The sequence below is a fragment of the Homalodisca vitripennis genome, chromosome 4 (assembly GCF_021130785.1).
Source record: "Homalodisca vitripennis isolate AUS2020 chromosome 4, UT_GWSS_2.1, whole genome shotgun sequence".
NCBI lineage: Eukaryota > Metazoa > Arthropoda > Insecta > Hemiptera > Cicadellidae > Homalodisca > Homalodisca vitripennis.
In genome coordinates this window covers 56,253,717-56,274,596 of record NC_060210.1, presented here as the reverse complement: position 1 = coordinate 56,274,596, position 20,880 = coordinate 56,253,717, and positions in this window count along the sequence as shown.

The following is a 20,880-nucleotide window of genomic DNA, read 5'->3' as shown; positions in this document are numbered from 1 at the left end:
CATATTTATTAAGCAATAATTTGTTAACAACTTCTTTAAAATCTTTACCATTACTCAGTTCATTCAACACAAAAACACATAAATGACCACAAATTGGGGGATCTTTATAGTCTTGAATCTGAGAATCATTGTAGTAGACGCTTGATTTTTTCAAATATTTAATCAATTCTATAGGTGGTTTGTCCTCAATTCTTCCATACGAATCAAAATAACATGCATTCTTATCATTTTTATAATAACAAATCCAATGCGTTCCACTTCCCATAATCGAGTCTAAATTCACAATTCCACATTCAAATTTCTTAACTTTTTCAGGTAATGTATCTCTCATGAAGATTCCTCTAAAATGTTTAATATTTTTGCAGATTTCTTCCAATTCCCCGAATGTTAAAGGTTTAAATTTTTTTTTCAATGTTTGATTTCACGTAATTCAAAGTTTTTTCATCTAATCCAGATCCTGTAACATCTTCCAACTCTTTATCTAACCAATTTAAAATGTTTCGAACAATAGGAATCACATCCTTTTTAACGATTGGAGCAGCTTTACGAACATAAGGAACAACATTTTTAACAACTGGAATATTTTCTCCAAAATCTAATAAATCTTTCAAAAGTCCACCATTTTTGAGTTCTTTCAACTGATTATAAGAAAATTCTATTCTGGTTCCTTTATTGTTTTTCTTATGTTTTTCGAGTTTATTGTATTGTCTATTTGTTAAAAATATCTTATCTTCGCCATTTTTTAGTTGATCTATTTTAAATTGAATACTAACGGGTATTTTCTTCTTAAAAGCGGATTTTATTTTTTCTTTCTGATTTTTGCTGAAATTTACATTCACCTCCATTTATATAGTTAAAATTTCAAGTTCTCTTCGATTCCCATTCCTAGTTTTCCCTTCAAAAACATTGCTCCAGCTGTTGGAAGCGCAACAAATCTTTCACCTAAACTAGCATCTTTTGATAAAAATCTATCCATTGCCTTATCTTGCAAAACTTTATCTGCGATATGTCTGGAATTTGTGTCTCTATGTTTTGCATAAAAAATATCGTGTTCCATAGCAGCTTGATCTAATTTATTTATACCAGGATCTCCTCTTTTTAGTCTTTTTTCGAGTTTTGTGCCAGGCCCCAGATACTGATAAGTTGGTACGTGTAATTCAAAAGGTAAATTGTTGATAAAATCATTCAAAAGTCCACTACCCTCAATCATAGATGAACTTATTGCCGGCAAAACTCGTTTTAAATATTTAATTCCATCAGGTTTTTCAATCATTTCATCAAGTTTGTTCGAAATAAAATCTTTAATCGCTTTCTTTTCGTTCAAAAAATTGTTGTTTCCAGCCTTTTCTTGAGCATAAATATAATTAATAATTCCATCGAGTTTTGTCAAATCGTCGATATATCTGTATTCAATCTTATTATCACTGTATTTTCTCACACCTGATCCTTCGATTCTTTTTTCCCAAATTGGTTTAATCAAATTGAGATATTTTTTACCTTTACTTGACTTTGGTTTCTTAGTTGATGGATCATTATTTTTGTAAATTGAATCAGATTTCCATAAAATTTCAGTATACTTTTTCAAGTCTTCTTCAGAATATAAACCGTCTTTTGGAACATCAGTGCCTGTTAATAATCTCCATAAACCTTGAGTTCCTTCATATGTTTTTTCATTAATAATGATATCATTATGCTCAAAATTCACGGGCAAATTTCCAATCATAAAACTTTTCTTTTTTCTGTCCCAATACAAACCAAATTTATCATCCTTTGCTCTAGGAAGAAATTTTTTACCAATTTCACCAATTATTATATCCGTTGTTCCAGGACTTATTGGTTCAACTATGGTAGAGTCTTCAATGATTCGAGGTCTAAATGGTGTTGAAGATGGTAATTTTGGCAATTCAAACTCAGATTCTGGTATCGAAATATCAGCAAACTGTCGTACAACTGGAACCAAATTCATCAAATTTTGATTATCGCTTAAAACATTTTCAATTTTGCCCTCAACATTTTTTATTGCAGATGTTACAGGTTGATTAATTTTTTGAATAAATTCTTGTTCTTTTTCATTAATTCGAATCTGTTCTTTAAATTCTTTGATTAATTTCTTTTCTATTTGATCAAGTTTTTTTGCTTCTTCTGAAGTTACGTTCGCCATTTATTTAGGAAAATTTTGAAACGTAAACGTGGAACGTGGAAACGTGAACACGAAACGTGAACACGGAACGTAAAACGTGAACGTGGAACGTGAAACACGAACGTGAAACACGAACGTGAAACACGAACGTGAAACGTAAACACGAACGTAAAACATGAACGTGAAACGTAAACACGAACGTGAAACATGAACGTGAAACATGAACGTGAAACATGAACGTGAACGTGGAACGTGAACGTGGAACGTGAACGTGGAACGTGAACAGATTTACCGTTTTTTTTCTGTTATTTTCATAATGTAAATAAAAATTAAAGATAATATAAAAATAATTGTAACAAATATTCTATCGAGACCACTGAGCAGCATTTATATTAGAAAATTTATTCAGATATTTACCATTTTTAGGCTTCAAAGTTAGATTAATAGTTAAAAATCCGTAGTCTTCCTTCCAAATTTTATCACATAACTCAATAAAGTGGTTAAAACTCATATCAGATCCCACATAATTGTTATAAATCTTTCTCGAATAGTAATCATCTTGCTTAAAAATACACAACATATTCAGGTTATTTCTTATAACTTGTTTATCAACCTTTGAAAAGTATTGAGAAAGATAGATACAAGAGATATTTTTGTGACGGGACATTACGAAATATTCCTTAATAACGTCCTGATTTTCCAAAATACAATCATCAAAAACGATTAACGAATTGGGTTTACATTCGCTTAACGGAACTATGTCCTCAGAAGCATTATAAAAATGTGATATTTTTTTGTTTTAAGTTTTTCTCAATATTTTCAAATCTTTCTTGTAATTTTTTATAGGCGTCATGTTCTAAAGATTTACTAAAAACATACAAATTGGAATAAGGAATCAACCTATTGTAGATAAAATTCAATAGTAAAGTTGTTTTTCCACATCCACTTGAACCAACAATTAACAATCTGATTGGTTGATCTTTCTTATTTTCTTCAAACGTTTGAAGTTTTATCTGATCTTTTTGCTTTAAAAATTTCTCCATTTAAATAGAAGATTTTCATCTTGAAGCAACGCTTGCGAAAATGAAGCTGTTCAAGTTGACTTCAGAAAGCTCTAAATTAGTTTTAAACTTGGAACATCCTATACACTTAGAGGAAGAATCAAATTATTTTATCGGTTTAAGCGGTTTTTATTCTGACAATTTTGTAATAAATATTAGTGAAAGTTCTCCTTATTGTATAGGATTTAGTGAGAAGAACATAACAAAATATTATGGTTTAAACAAAGGATATTATACTTTCGATCAAATAAAAAATTCCCTTAAAAATTATCTGAAAACATTCAAACAATCAGATAAATCTTTAAACTTTGACGAAAACAAGTTTGAAATGCAAAAATATTATCTCTCTAATAAAAATCAAATAAAATCACCAGTAAGAATAATGTTTTCAGCAATTATTGTAGATTTGTTAGGGTTTGTTCAAGAAACTATTGAGCCAAATCAGGTATATTTAGGAAATAAAACGCCAAAATTTAGACCGTTCGATGTAATTGAAGTGCACTGCAATCTCGTTGAACCTAGTTTTGAAAATCATACCGAACACTTACACAAAGAATCTGAAATTTTGTACACTTTTTTCCCAAATGTTGCTTATGGATCAAAAATCAGTGAAAAACCGAATGAAATCGATTATATTCCAATTAGAAAAAAATATTAAAAGAATTCAAAAAATCGTTCTAACTATACAAGACTCTGAGGGAAATTTATTAAATAATGAGAGTAAAACAACAATATATTTAAGATTGTCGAAAGAATGATGAATCAAGGGGGGGAACGAATCGTTCTTACCTTCAAACTTTCAAAAAAACACTGTTTTTATCAATGAATCTGGACTTTACACTCAAAATAAAAATTACTAGTTAAATGGAGTCAGTTGTAGACCTACATTCAATAACAAAGACATTGTAACGATTGTAGACGAAAACAATGTAATCTGGTTTAAAGCTAAAGATGTTGCAGAAGTATTAGAATATGAAAATACTAGACAAGCTATCATAAATAATATTGATAATGACGAGAAAATAGCCTTTAAATATATAAATTACAAGAGTCTATGCCATAGACCCTTTCAAAATCTTCATCCTGACACTATTTTCATTAATGAATCTGGATTTTATTCTCGAAATACAAATTACTAGTTAAATTTCTTTTCTATCTAAATGGAGTCAGTTGTGAATCTACTCAAATTCAATAATAAAGAAATTTTAACATTTGTTGACGAAAATAATGAATTTTGGTTTAAGGCGAAAGATGTTGCAGAGGTGTTAGAATATAAAGATACGAAGAAAGCAATTAAAGAACATGTCAAAGAAAAATATAAAAAAAGCTTCGAAAACATACATTCTGAAGGTAGGGGTGATTCGCCCCCGCCTTCAAACTTTCAAAAAAACACTGTTTTCATAAATGAAGCAGGCATATATTCTTTAATCTTGAAATCTAAAATGAAAATAGCAGAAATGTTTCAAGATTGGGTTTTAGAAGAAGTTTTACCAAGTATTCGTAAATTTGGTGTGTACAAACTTGAAAACGAAAATAAGCAGTTAAAAGATGAAATAAAACAGTTACAAATTTCAGGTCAAATGAAATCCTTGAAAATAGAGAATCAAGAATTGCGAATGGAATTAATGAAGAGAGATATGGTATGTAAAGATTTTGATAAGAAAAAACACCATGTTTTTGTGTTAATTAAGAAGAATCACATGTGGGAATGGCCTTATTATGTTATCAGAGCTCAGAAACGAGAAATACCAAACCGATTAAAACATCTAAAAATAAATTATCCTGAATTAGAGATTTTGTTCATTGATGACGAACCAAATTCTATCAATCTGTATAACCAAATGAAAGAATCTTTGAATATTTTATACAACGGAAATCATTTTACTACAAATATGGCAGAATCTCGACTGATTTATAGAATATCTAAATTACACGATGAAAATGTTTCTAAATTTTACTAAAAACTCTCGATTTATTATATTTTGTTTGTAAATGTTTAGCATAACTAGGTAACCATCGTAGAATTTTTTTTTCATATTCACAAGGCATTTCGTTTTTATAACTTTCGCTGAAAATTTTTTTAGCACAATCTTTGCAAAAAGCATCTTTTCTATCTTTACTATACTGCCAGTTATTAAATTCAGAAATATTTTTAATTTCTTTACAAAAGTAACACTTTTTTCTCTTCTAAAGTTAATTTGTTCATTTTATCATATAATTCCTTACAATAACAGTCTTTTCTATTCTCTTCTTGACACTTTGTACATTTCTTTTGAGACTCCATTTATATAGAAAAAATTATTACACAATGAAAATGTTAAACTCTTAACTTATGATATTTGGTTTGTAAATGTTTTTGATAATTATTTAACCATTTTATAGTTCTTCCACATTCACATTGAGTATCTTCATAATATAATCTATGAAGATTCTTCTTTACACAATCTTTACAATATGAGTCTTTCTTATCTCTACTATAGTGATCACTATTAAACTCTGAAATTTTTTTAGTTTCTTTACATTTAAGACATTCTTTATCTTCCAAAGTTAATTTTTCTATTTTATCATATAATTCTTTATGATATTCCCTTTCACAATCTTTGCAATTATAATGCATTCCATCTTTCCTATTTTTATCTTTATAAAATTCATTGAAATCTTTAAATTCTTTGCACTTTGTACATTTCTTTTGATGCGCCATTTATATATAGAAAATTTATATTACAGTTTTGACTTCTTCAATTCATATTCATAAAACTTTCCGGTTATTTCTTCATTATTTAAATCTTTTATACTATAAGTTACAGGATCTGTGTTATTAATTTGATAAATCACAAAGATTTCTCTTGACCAATTGTTCTTATATTTGTTCGAAAATGTTTGTTTTTTACTAACAATTCTTACATGATCATTGACTTTAAATTTAGTTTTCGTGTGAATTTCAGGTGGAACATACTTGAAAACGGTCTCTAATAACTCCTTTTCTGCATCCTTATCTACGTCTTTCGGTTTCATTTTGATTGTGCTGTGAACTGTATCGTTATAATTGTTTACGATTTTTTGAAGAATATCGATCCATTTAAAGTTTTTATTAATCTCAAAAATTACTTTCATTCTCTCATTTTGAGTTCTGTTATATCTCTCTACAATACTTGATTTCTCTTCGTTTTCAGTATGATAAATCTTAATGTTGTATTTTCTCAAAACTTCGTTAAATTCTTTATTTTTAAACTCTAAACCCTTATCTGTATGAAGTAGGTTAGGAGGTTTGTGATTGATCCTTATGGCATCTTTTACTATATCTTCGAAAGCTTTTGAAATATCCTTGCCGTTTTTTTCTTTTGATAGCTCTTGACCAAGCATATTTTGAGAAAGTATCAATAACATTTAACATATACTTAAATCCATCATTTTGATCTGAATAGTTAGACATTATAACTAAATCTGCTGCCCATAAATCGTCAATTCCTAATGTTATAATTTTTCTCTTTTTAAACTTTTTTCGTACTGGTGCATGAATTTCTCGAGCTTCAATCTCTATCTTATCTTTAGTCTTCAATTCTTGCTTAACAGGTTTTGGATTTGGATTCTTTATAAACTTACTCTTGTTTGTCTTACATTTTGAACATTTTGCAGCAATTCTATACAATCCATTTTGAGTTTGAACGATTTTTGAATCTATATTTTTCGTTTTCTTTTTACACTTGTGACAGTGAATTAAATCATCTTCCATTTACATATCAAAGTTTCCAAGTTTATTTAATTCGTCTAATATATCAGATTTTGCTTCATTTTTTATAGCCATACGGTACTGTATCGATCTTATTTTCTAGGACAATTCTCTTATCATCTTTAGCGTTCAGTGCCAGCTTGTTTATGGTAACAGTGTACAACTCATGTTTATAACTTTTGATGACTGTCATCTCCCTAAATTCTTCTTTATCTTCGAACAAACATCTCTTCAAGTTTTCGATATTTATTGTTTTATTTACAACGCTTCTCTTAATTCCTTTACACCTAACTGGGTTTTTATCTAGATATTTGTACGAGTACATCTTAGACCTTAAACCACAAAATTCTTCTAAAACTTCGCTATTTAACTCATCTTTGAATTTCCCTATTACCTTCTTATTTTTAGTAGTGAAACATTCATGATCTTTTGGATAATCACTTGTATCAAAGTCATCTATATTTTCTTTAATAATTTTAAAAGGATCTCGTTTCAATTCTAGAAAATAACTGTCTGTATCCATGTAACACAGATTCAAATCTGGATCAAACTTCTTTAATTTGTTGTAATAAAACTCGTACATTAGCAATTTTGAGAGGTCGAGAACTGAAAATCCTATGTAAATCGGTTTGTTAAATTTAACCTTTTGTTTGTACATGTGACTCGCTATACAGTTGTCGTCAAAGATGTTAAAGCATTTGAAATTTGTTTTCTTAGCTTGTTTCATTGAAAATTCTTCATTTCCAAGCTTAATATCACATCTGTTTCTCACATTTTCCATAGATTTTCCAAAAACTGAGTTGTTCATCAGCTTATAAAAGTCCTTTTCAAAGTCGCTTGTAGCTTTGGTTCTCATGTTTGTGTTAAAATCAATGTATTCTTTCATAAAAGGCTTCTGATCGAATGCAATAACTCTATTCACATGTTTCAAAATCATACCTTGTTCCAAATAGAACTTCAAATTTCTCGAATGAACAACGTATTCAGTTTTATCCAGTAGAGTTGTGCAAAGTTTGTTTTTAAAATGTTCTGGAGCAAGAGGTAAATCCTTGTGATGTTCGTGTAAATTTGTTGGATATCCAAGATCGACTTCGAGAATATAGCCATAATCTTCGTCGCCAGTGAGTTCTAAAATTGTTTCTTGCCACTCTTCTTTTGTATACGTTTTAGGATCCATCCACTTGATATCGCCGTATGGTAAACTTTGCATGAGGCCATACCCATAAAGGTTATTAGCATCGAGATAGAGTAAATAGTTTTCGGGCTTTGTCTTATCAAAATCTTTTAAATATTTGTTATTTGCTTTCACATATCGTTTAATACACTGAGAAATGCCTCCGCGAATACCTTTTTCGATCATTAAATACATATCGTAATCGTGTATCAGTTGAAGCTCGATTTTCGTTAATTTTAACATTGCGTCCCATGCGAGACTGGGAGCTGTTAGATAGTGTGCCGGATCGAGTTTATAACAATTAAGGCAAATGTTTCTGAAATTTTCGAATATATCAGCAAGCAATAAAACATCTTGGATATTGTACAAATCAGAGTAATTTCCAAGATTTTTCTCTTTTAATTTGTTCCAAACATTTAAGTAGTGTTGAAAATTTTTCTCAGATATGCTCTCATCTGTCAAAAGTGAATAGAAATCTTGAATTCTCAATTCTTCTGTGTAATCAAGTTTTTCAATACTGTCGATAAATTCATAGGGAAATATTCCTTTTCCAGATAGAATTTTAAAGATTTCTTCTTCGTCATTTGGCTGTCTTTCTATAATTTCATTCAGTCCATCCTGTATAAAATGATTTGTATGTTTGAAGTCTTCTTTCTTTAAATTTTTCGCTAATTTTTCAATAGACGAGGCCATGAATCTAAATGTGTCTACGAAAGAGAACTTTATAAATTTTCTAGGTTTATCATTGTCAAACTCGTTCAAATCAACGTTTCCATATTTCTTAGCTAATTCTTTTATGTACAAATGTGTGTCATAGTTACTCATATTGTGACAGAAAACTGGAATGTTTTGTGGAAATTTCAAATTTAGATTGCAACATGCATGAGCTGCGCCTCGAAACTTGCCGGTTAAATGACAATGATCTCTCACTTTATTATAACTCTTATCTTTCCAACTATCAGGAGTAAAACCATACTGAATTGACCCAACATCATAAGCAGACCATTCACAGATATGACAAACGTTTGAATTTTGATACGAAATTTCTTCTTCTTCTGTCAATTTCATAGGTTTCATGTTCTTAGAATTATATTTTTTCGCTATGTATTTCGATAATTTATTAAGTTCTTCAAACAATTTTGCAGGAACATTAGGCAAATCGTCTTCATTTTTTGCTCTATAACATATAGGTTTATACATGCGATTGGTCACATTCGACACTAAATATAGAGTAAATCCATAAGGAATGTGTTTCTGAATCTTGGTTGTAGTCGATCTTTGTGGATTGTTCTTGCATGTCGGAATTTTTTCTAATATGCTCTCAAAGTCCATATAAATTACGTACGGATGGTTAAATTTCTTTTGATAATTAGTAAATTTAGTTGTTTGACCTGGAAATGGCATAATTGGCTTACAAACTTTATGATTTTTACAAATTTCTAAGTGATCTGTTAAATCTCCAGATTTGTAAAAATGGCTTAAACATCTTCTACACAAAAATTTTCTTTCTTTATGTTTAGACAACTGCGAAGAAACAAGCTTATTTAAATCGGTTATCAAAACATAATGAGATTTATCATCTTGTTTAACATACAATAAATCAATGTTTGTTTCAGCGTCATATTTTTCAGAAATTTGTAACGGAACAATGTTAATATTTTTCATCAAAACTGTAGACATTGATAGACATTGTTGGATACTTATACTTGGAATTGTAGCTTCGTTTTTCAAATATTTGTATATCTTTCAGAGACATTGGATACTCAAAACCTGAAAATATTTCGTCATTCACAAATTTTTTCGTATTGCTTTACACGTTCACAGTCTCTTTCTGGTTTTTCAATAGCACATCTTATTGAGTAAATAAAGCAAAAATCATCTCTATTTTTTATATTTATACAAGCTTTTTTATCTTTGATATTCTTTGGTAAATCGATGTATGATCCTGCATTCATCATTTCGTGTTTGTTAAGGCTCAAAACTAGTTGATTACAACTTTTAAATGTCCATCCGGAACCTTTATTTGGATTATTCGTTTGTTCTCGATGTGTTAATTTATTAAATTGCTTAGTAATAAAGTCGTTTACGTCAAAGATTTCATCTGCTTTTATAGTAAAGTACATTGGGCAAGTTTGTGGTTCACCGTTTACTAAAGTTCGTTCGTATTCGCATTCCAAAGAGAGATAGCCCTTCATATTTTTAACATTTTCTTGAAATTTCTCGATTAAACTTTTAATTTCTGACCGCATAATTGAAAGATATTTGTAAATTGACATGGAATTGTCGTTCAAGTTTGTTAAAATGTATTGCTTGAAAAGACCGTGTATTGAGGATAAAACTTCTACATCAATGATATTTTCGGATTTTACTTTAAGAGTTTTATCAATTTCTTCGATCATTTCAGACTTGGTTTTATCGTTAGTACCGATAGCCAACTTTTCAGCTATTGAATGAAGTTTTTCATCATTAAATAGGTCGAGATTTTTCTTTTCAACTTTGAAATTTCTCTTTAATTCACGTAATTTCTCAATATTAAACATGTTTTCGTGATCGGCAATTTTATTTTCTCTAGCCCATTGTCTTAAATAATTTAGTTCATTATCGTAAATTTGCTTGTTTTTTTCGTGACTTTTAGAATTATAATGGCGATCATAGTTTTTTCTTAAAATTTCTTTTTTGCAGAACGGACATGATATTTTTTCGCGCTCCATTTAGATAGAAAAATTTATTTAACTAAATGGTGCTTGTTGATTGCTCCTCTCACGGCGTGATATCACTACGGATATGACGCAGGCGAAGCGATTATCGTGATGGTCGGTCTGTAGTAGCACACCTCGACTGTCATTGATACACACAGCGCAATCTTTCGGAACTAAAATGTCGGTAATGCAGATTTTCTTTTAAGAATAAAAATTGTGTTCCCGTTTACTATTATAACATTTTCTTTTTCAAAATGTTAGATAATTTTACCTATTTTAAATATGCGTACATTTTGTTACTTGTAATGTTCAAATTATATTTTAAATTAATTTCTTAAATTTTTACTTCTCGATGGGCTGTTGTATTGTGTTGCTGAGTATATATGTCCGCGAATTCGGTTTGGTCGGTTAGGAAGTTTACTTCTGAACTGTTTCAATGCGAGTGGCCATAGCGGAGAAACACCAAGTTCAGAAGTATTCAGATCGTATTCCGGAACCATTTCTCTATCCGTATCTCGCTCTTCTCTCTCTCTCTAGCCTGAATATAGATCCTAGCCTATAAACGGCAGAAGTGATCGTGTCATAGGCATAAAAAGAGAGGGAGAGAGAAAGAGACAGAGGGAGGAGAAAAGGTCGACCGAGAAATGGTTTTGCACTTTTTGACTTTGAATTTTTTCTATTTAAATGGAGTTCTTGAAAGAGTTAAATGATATTGGAGAATGTAAGTTTAAAGAGTATAAGAATGTTAAATGAATTGGAAGAAAGGAAGAAACATAGAATCTTGAATTTGGAGAAAATGAAAGATAAATTCGGGTTTACAATAATTGCCGAGTTGGAAGATTATAAAGTACACTTACCGAACAGACTTTTGACTGTTTTGGATGAAAAAAAGATTAAAGAATTAAACAAAAATGAAAAATTACACTTGGTTGTTACTGGAAAGAAGACTATTAAAGATAAAGAAATTATAACAATTAACTTTGTAGAATAAAGTCTTTTCAGTTGTGCTCTAAAACTTGCAGTCCCTCCCCACGTCATAGTACTGTTTTGATAACCATAGTTGGTGTCTTTCTTCATAGGAATCACATGGAATATTATCTACAGTAATACCTTTTGTTTCACACAAAATGTGGCTATATTCTATAAGAAAAATTCTATAATGCTCTTTAATGAATTGTGTTGATAAATCTTGATACTCACAAAAATTCCTAAGAAATTCATCAATTAAGTCTTGATTATCTTGAAAAGAACGTATAATATGAGAAAAATGTCATAAACAAACGATGAAAACTCTCTGTTTGTTTATTTTTTACTTTCTTTTCAATATCTTTCGTAATTATATTAAATATGTAATCCCTTACTTTTTTAGTTTTTTGCCGATAGTAAAACACTCCATTAGACGTTTTTTCTGCAAAAGACTTTACAAGTTCTTTGAATTCTGTATCATTTAAGTAAAGTATCAACTGTTCTTTAAAATGTTTTGGTAATTCGTTGAACTCGTTAAAATTGTCTTTCTTTGTAAGTTTTTGAAATGCTAGAAACTGAAGAGAGCTTGGTGAGTTCATGTTGTTTATTTAGTAGAAAAGTTTTTTATTAAAGTACAGTATGTTTTTAGTAAAAATGTTTTAAATTGATTAAATTTTATTAAGATTTCGAAGATTTTTCCTTTATTCGTAGCAGATTTGACAACATTTTACAAAGCACAGCTTAAGAAAGTAGAAGCAAAACAGCTGTAGATTCGGTTAATTTTTCATTCCACAGAGTAGATAGTAATGTACCGATCGCTTTTGGAGACGAACGACTGTAGATTCGGTTAATTTTTCATTGAGATTTGCTGTGTTATTTCTCAGCTTCCTTTATGGTACATTGAACAGTATTTTACATTGCTTTTCGGTTGGCTCCGAAAGTGCGCCAGGAACCCCATATTACTATCTACTCATATATATATATATATATATATATGTTATTGTTTGTTTTAAAATGTACTGAACAACATACAATAATACTCCAATGAAAGCTGTAAATTATTCTCGCCCAATTATCTAAATATTGGTACGATCAGTATTGAGTACTTTTTTTAATACAATTTAATTTAGGAACAGTCGTATTTACTTCTAAAATAATTGTGCCAGTTATTAAACAAAATATTTACGCCCTAATTCCGCTGATAGTATTCTCAGTTTATATTTTGTACATCTTTTAAAATTTGAAGTATGAACTACCAACAATAACAGTCAACAACAACTACTATTTTTGATGCTTAAGTTCGTCCATGAAGTGATTGTTTTCCTTGCCTTAACAGGGATCTGCCAAATGCCACTGACCTTACTGTTTTGTTTAAGTACAAGAAAGAATGACTATAAGTCATTGTGTATCAAAATTAAAAAAAAATTTTAAAAGTTTTAATTTTTCCAAAAGATCAAAATTGTTGTTCATCAGGCGGAGTAAAAGTGTTTTTTTGCGCTTAACCGTATTTCAGATCTTGGTTTCACTTCACTCGTAAAATTCATTGAAATAGATTTCATCACGCGTTGTTTACTCAATCTGAAGGACCAAACGGCTACACCTTTCCCTTAAGTCAGTGGCAAGAGAACTTCCTTCGGTCATACTATGCAATACATGACTGTACAACATATGCATGTATATAATTTAAATGTTTTGTTTCATGAGGGTTTCATGTATTAACTGTTAAAAAGAATAACTTTAGTGATTATAATTAGGAATTAAAAAAGCAAAGCCTAGAAAACTGTATGAAGTTACGATATATTGTCACTAAAATAACTACTATTTTATTTGCAGTAAATTCTTAATTCACGAGATTGTAGTCCGTGTTTTTTCCTACATAAAAGCTTCATTTACATGGAAATTCTTACCGAAAAGCCTGTATTTTGAACAAAAATGTATATATTTCCAGAAATTTTTCAAACGTAAGAATAAAAAATTAAAAAAAAACATATAATTCAAATTATATATAAGTTATATTTTTAAATACTATTATAAATAATCTGAATTGCTTATTGTTTATAGATAACAATAATAATGTTTACCTACAAAAAAACCATACTCGATATAATGTTTTAATTTAGTACATTGCATTGGGCAAATGGAAAAAAATGCTGAATCCAATGTCTATGGGCATAGTAAAGATAAGGTCAGATAATTGGACGATGTCTAGAATGAAAGTTGTGTGGCGAGAGGATAACTGCAAATTATCGAATATAAATTTATAACAAGAGTTATTAGTCTATAATTAGAAACACTCGCTCAGTAACACGCACATTGTGACGTACACGGTAACCACTTAATACCATTGTAGGTTGTGATTTCCAAGTGCTTAAACCAAGAATTTTGAATTATTTGTGCGCTCAAGAATTCCATTCTCATATGACTATAATCAGAGATCAGTACACGAATGATTACGTTTAAACCAAAATAATAATAATAACAAATCATTTACTTCCCCAAAATACAAACTGAATATTACAACCAAATATTATTGCCTCTGCTTAAAATAAATCTAATTTTCATTTTATTTTTCATTACAATAATTAATAGAAAAGTTTCATCTTCCAAAGCAGATTAATGCTATTTTTATTTACATTTATATATTTACACAAATCTAAGGAGATCAATTTAAACTTTCTTAAAACTATTTTTAATTGCATTTGAAATAACTTATAGCATATTTAACATCGTTTGGTTACTGTTGTTACCAGAAGTGAACCAGAAAACTGCTAAATATTATTACATTCTCCAGTACACCCTACTTTCGAAATTTCAAATTCACGTTCCACCAAATAATGAAATCACAGTATAAACAAGCAGATCCGCAAAACCTACAAAATCTCTTAATATAATGTTTTTACTAGTTTATCTGCACTTCTGTTAACAGTTTTAAAATTATTTAATAATAACTATTAGTGAGTAGAGAATATTATCTCAAATTAATTTAACGCACTGCTTTAAATAAAATTATCTTTATAATATTCCAAATATTTACATATTATCACCCGTGCTTGCAGGAACAATTGTCTTGCAAAAGTCTTTTTAAGAGAAAGGTTTGTTTGTTTTAAATAAAATGGTTTATATTAAAGATGACTTTCTTGACTTAAAAGTCGACATTAAAATTAAATTTGATTTTAGATTAAAAATAAAATACACTTTTCTGTATCACATCCTGTTACAGTTGGCACAGATTTTAAGCTAATAACTGTATTAAAACTATATTACTTAAACAACTATTTACTATTTACTTGAATTTAAGTTTTGAAATTGAAGTTTTAGAAATCATTGGTATTTGAATCAAAACAGTATTTTAAAACACAAAAAAGCTTGATATACTTAATGTGTTCAATATTATTTGCTTTTGTTTTTATATTGTTATTAAAAAAGGACGTTACATATCTCATCCCTCATATAACGTCTGGCTATTTGTTCAATGATCGATGGAGCATCAGACTCAAGGGTCTGCTGCTGACAAACGACCGTAACGGCGGAGGGAGGGTGTTTCTATTTCGAATTAACCATATGCGTAACATTTATAGTAAATTATTGTAACATACAATTTGTTCTTAGAAAAGCCTGAAGAGTGACTTTAACTATAGACATTTTACGTTGCTCATAAATTCATTCCATAATTACTATTTTCCATTATTATTACCCATTTTTCCCATAAAGTCATGTTAAGTATTTACAATTTACCTTTATTGCTTTTATATGGTGTTTATTGACTATCTACAGTGATAAAATAACCGTTCCTTGCCGCGATCTATGTTATATCTTGATCGGCAGTACAGGGACACTTCATAAACATATAGGCAGAGCAACCAAAACTCGAACCAAAATCTACTTAACATTTAAATTTTACTGATAAAATATTTTAAAAAACTTGTAAAAAGCAATGTAATGATCACATGTCTAAGGAGGAGTATACATTAGTAAAATCACTTTTAAAAGCGGATCACGTCGCCTTAAGACTCGGAAACTTGCCAGCTACCACAACCAACCCTCAAACGCGTTATAATTTTGCTATATGGTTTCCTTTATAGTATGTTCAATATAACTCATTTGAATATAATTTTCTTTGTTTTGTAGGTGGGGTACGATTTTAAAATTACGATGATAAGGTTATAAATACATTCATAGCCTTACCACGGTTCTTTGGTGTGATAAATGATAGTAGTTTTGAATTATAAATTTTAGTAATTATACTGCAGGTTGATGGAATCTTTCAAATTCCTAATTGAAGAAGTCACTTTGTATTTGTTTAAAATTGATTGTAACTTTAATGTGCTTTAAATTAAAATTTTTATTTCCTTGCAAAACTGTAAAACATTTATAATGGGCGATTAATGTATTAGGTTTGGATAGATACTAATTGTAAGTATAGTAGTTGTGATGTGTTTTATTTGTGGAAATTTTCTTAGAATACAACCATATATTATATCTACATGTTAAGTTAGATAATAATTTTTTACTAAAACGTTTTCTTATTACTAATTATAAAATATGAACACTATTTACATATTACAAAGTCTGAAACTTCAAAGGCAACAAAAGAATTTGAAATCTCCTTATTGCTATTGATAAAATAATTGCTACAAAGATATTAAAACCCAACGAATTGTGATGTACTTAATAGGTTTAAATTCAAAAAGACACTTCTGTAAGTGTAACTACTGTGGTAGTTAAGTTATACTACTTTGAGTTATAAAAAGTCACACCAAGCATAAATGATAACCATATATAATATTTATTCATTGATTTGAAATTAAGTATGCAAATAATTGATTTTTAATAACGAACATTTACAAAAAATCTAATAGGAAATAGGCTTAAAATAGGACGACTGGCAATAATAGTGTAAATGCGGATATTTAAACAGTGGCAGAGTTCTCTAAAATCGTATTCAAACAATAGGTCCTATGGTTTGATAAAGAAAATGCAATTTAAGATAAATCGTTTGTAGAAGCAGACTAAAGCATAATTAACGAACTAATTAGTACAACATTCCCTTCATTATTGCCGGCTTTGTTCTCCTCAAAGTTGTTAATCTTAAGAAATTTCGTACCCCGTAGTTCATTCATCTCCCTTGGAGAAAACATCACTTGTTTTTGACAACACCACTCGTAACTAGGCTATGATTTTTAGGTTTTAGGTATATTTCATGAAGTAAATAAGTTTTAAATAATGAGTAAAGAGTTTATTGTAACCAATATAAGTATATATATTTAGAAACCACTGTACATGTTTATAAGCCTTTAATCCAGTTTGTTTTTAAGATGATAATAACTAATTATAAATCATGAAACGTCTAGCTGGTTGATGTCTCTTGTTGATAATATCTAGGCTGCACTTTTCAGGTTTCATAGAAGTGAATGCGTTTATAAAACCATTTTCTAGTTTATATATTTTCAGAAACTACTGTATATGTTAAAAAACTTATAATCTAGTTTGGTTTCAAGATGATGACAATGCTACATCATTGAAATATCAAAATAGTTTATTAAAATAACAACAATATATATATATATATATATATCAGCGTTGTATAAAATAAAGTTCATTTCAAATATAACACTCTTATTCTGTGTAGGATTCCTATATATTTTGACGAATGTTTCTTAAATAGATACAATAAATAGATTTGTAATACCCATCAGAACTAGAACCTTATTTGCCCTTTAAGACTTAAAGCATTGACACACATGACAACATATAAACGTATGTTACTAAATATCCGTTTGATTTGAATATACTGTATACACAAATAGGGGTAGAGTAACAAAAAAATTAAATAGGTTGTTTTATAGTATTTAAATTATTATTTTCACTTTGCATAAAGTCATAAAATATGATGAGATTTTATGCTAACAGGCTATTGTGCTAATCAGTCACAGAAATGTTAGTAGCAATCTTTTTCGACTGACCTTGTCAGATAATCTCTATTTTTTACTAAACGGCTTATTTCAGTACCATGTGCAGTGAATTATGACTAAGGTATACTAACCATCAGAATAGTAGAATAAAAGTGTTACTCAAGCAACCATATACAAACGGGTTTTTATGAATTATTTGACGAAATTTAAAAGGAAAGAATAACATAAATTGTATTATTTCCTTAAAGTTTGTTATTACTGATGGAATGTTTGAGATAAATAATTGTTTATCACCACCAAGGAAAAAAACATCTTCCATACTAGTATTGATGTTAGTGCAACAACATTATTTATAGCGTCATAAATATTTGTTAATATGTTCAGATTCAGTTAAGAAATCAAAAATACATAACCCAAAAACACTCAGACCAAAAAATAGCCACTCAACAACAATAACACCTATTCAATATTTACAGAAAATGTAAAAATATGTCATCTAGGATACTAAGTAGACAAGGGACTTCTGTTTTATCAAAAGGGTTACTTTCATGTAGCCCCTTAAATCAGTAAAATCTCTTGATTTCGTTACTGGAATCGAGTCGGCAGTTTTCCAGCTAAACAGGGTAACTGATTTTGGTGTGAGATCAGGTACTGAACAAGATTGTTCCTACAAAACCCAATCTTAAAATAGAAGAACTCCCACTCATGTATGGCCTTCCTAAAACCACAAACAGGCCGCCCTCTTAGGAAATACCTATAGTTCTCTTGCGCATCCTGACACCAATTGTAGGAAAAACTGATTGTTTTATTAAAAATTCCAAAGACTAAAACTGATAGGCTTTGGTAAGTTCAATCAATTAATTTCGGCTAAAGGAGATCAAACACCAGCAGAAGGAACGAAACTTCCCATCGACGTAATTATGGAAACTGTTAGAGCTATACAATCAATATAACTATATAGAACTTGAGGGGAAATATTATCGTCAAGATGAGGATAGCGGTGGAGTCTTTTCTATCACCAATTTACGTCAATCTTTGTATGGAAGAATTTATAAAAAAATCCATGGCTTCAACTTCGTTTACACTGAGATTTTACTGAGATACGTGGATGACAATTCCTCTCGGAGACACAGAACATAATGTTGACCCACATAAACAGCCTTTTTACCTTTATTCACCTAACTGTGAAAATTAAATACTCTACACATACTCTCCTTTACAAATGATGTGTAGTAAGAGATAGAGACTTTCTAAAGACAACTATAAAAATCTGTCAAAGAAAGAATAGTATACCCTTTATTTGACATAGCAAGGAGCTTGTAATCACAAAAAGATGGGTTAAGAGAAGAAGTAAGACGTAGAACTGAATCTTTTAAAAATGGATATCCTCAGTCTATCACAAATGAGTGCACAATAGAACAACAGAAAACACAACGCAACAGAGAAAAACCATAAATCAGCAAATAAAAACTAAGAAATATTAACGTAAATGTTAATTTCTTATGTGCCAGGATTACTGGAGAAAATTAGAATCGTAGGCAAAAAAGTATATATATGTAATAAACACTCTTAGACGTAATACGTGTCACGTAAACAGTAAAAACCAAATATGGCATATATAACTCAAAAATAATACACAGTCATGTTCTTGTAAGAGACCAGACATTGTTCATAGGCGAGACAGGAAGACTAAGTGTTTTATTAAAATACATATAGCAACTACAATAAAAGAGCTGGTGGTAATGTTTAAATGTATTCAACATAGCCAACAATGCTGGTATGAAAATAATCACATGAAATGGGATGCAGCTAAGATATTACATCAGGAGGAGAGTTTCTTTAAACGAATACTTATTGAGGCTTCGAACGTAACGTTAGCAGACCAACCCCTTTGATGTTAGGCCATTTTGACTACCAATATTAAACCAGAACTAACTAGGAAACTTAAAACAGATTTAAAACCCGAACAAACCTTTAATCGTCAATATTTGTACCCACACCATGACATTAAGGTCTAGGACCAAAGCAAAGGGCCTGAGGCGGCTTCCTCTACTAATCCTCCTCACAACCATCGCCTTCCTCTCATGTTTCAGATGACACGCCGCAATGCCGCAGGAAGTGTATACAATGGTTTTCTTGTTAATATTCCACTTTAAGCCTGCGCTAGTGTAACGTGAATTTGCTCTCTTCACTTAACCGTAACAACGCTTGGGATCATTTTTATCTGGACTCCAAGCAGTTTTCGGGTATGTTTGTAATTGTCATTCTCCTCTTCCTTTCTTTTCTTACTGGCAGACCAGTAAATTTATAAATTATATATATATATATATATATATATATATATATATATTTGTAAATTTACATCTACTAGTCATACCCTCTTGCATTGAAGAGGATAAATCCTCGAAACACTGAATACATTTCATAACATATCACGATCGCAAACGTCCGTAATCCTATATGTAGTATTTTTTTTAAAATTATGAAGTTAAAATATATTATGAAGTATAAAAAACACGGTCGTTGCAACAAAAATTACTCGAATACATTTTGTGCTTCTTACATTTTCAATTAAAATATTTAAAACTAGGAGAAATTTCATGTATATTTCATGTGCAAGACGTCCTATTATAGATACTTATAAAATAATGTGACGGTTTGAAAATCGGACTGGGGGGGGGTGGGGGGGGGGGGGGGTGGGGGGGGGGGGGGGTGGGGGGGGGGGGGGGTGGGGGGGGGGGGGGGTGGGGGGGGGGGGGGGTGGGGGGGGGACTAATGGAACTGAGTCTGTACTGACTCTCCATCTAGAACACCCCCATCCACTTGGATCCAAACGAAGAGTATTATATGGCTCTTGTTGGATTTTACTCTGAGAACAAACATATACAACTTGTTTGCAACATGCAAAAGTCTATTTTTGGGGACTTGGGAATACATTTTCATTCCGAAACCACTGATACTTCAATGTGGTTACTGGACCATTGAAAAACTTGAAAAGAGTTTCAGAGATTACATTACAGTCGTTGAATCTTAGTATTAAATTCTGACGATTTCAAGATCTTTAAAGATGGTGACAAAATATCAATTAATTCTCCAATTAAATTCTACTTGGATAAAACCGTTAGTGATCTCTTAGGTTTTGAAAAATCTGATGCAACAAACTTACAAAAAAGAAATCGTCTTACTTCAACTCAAATG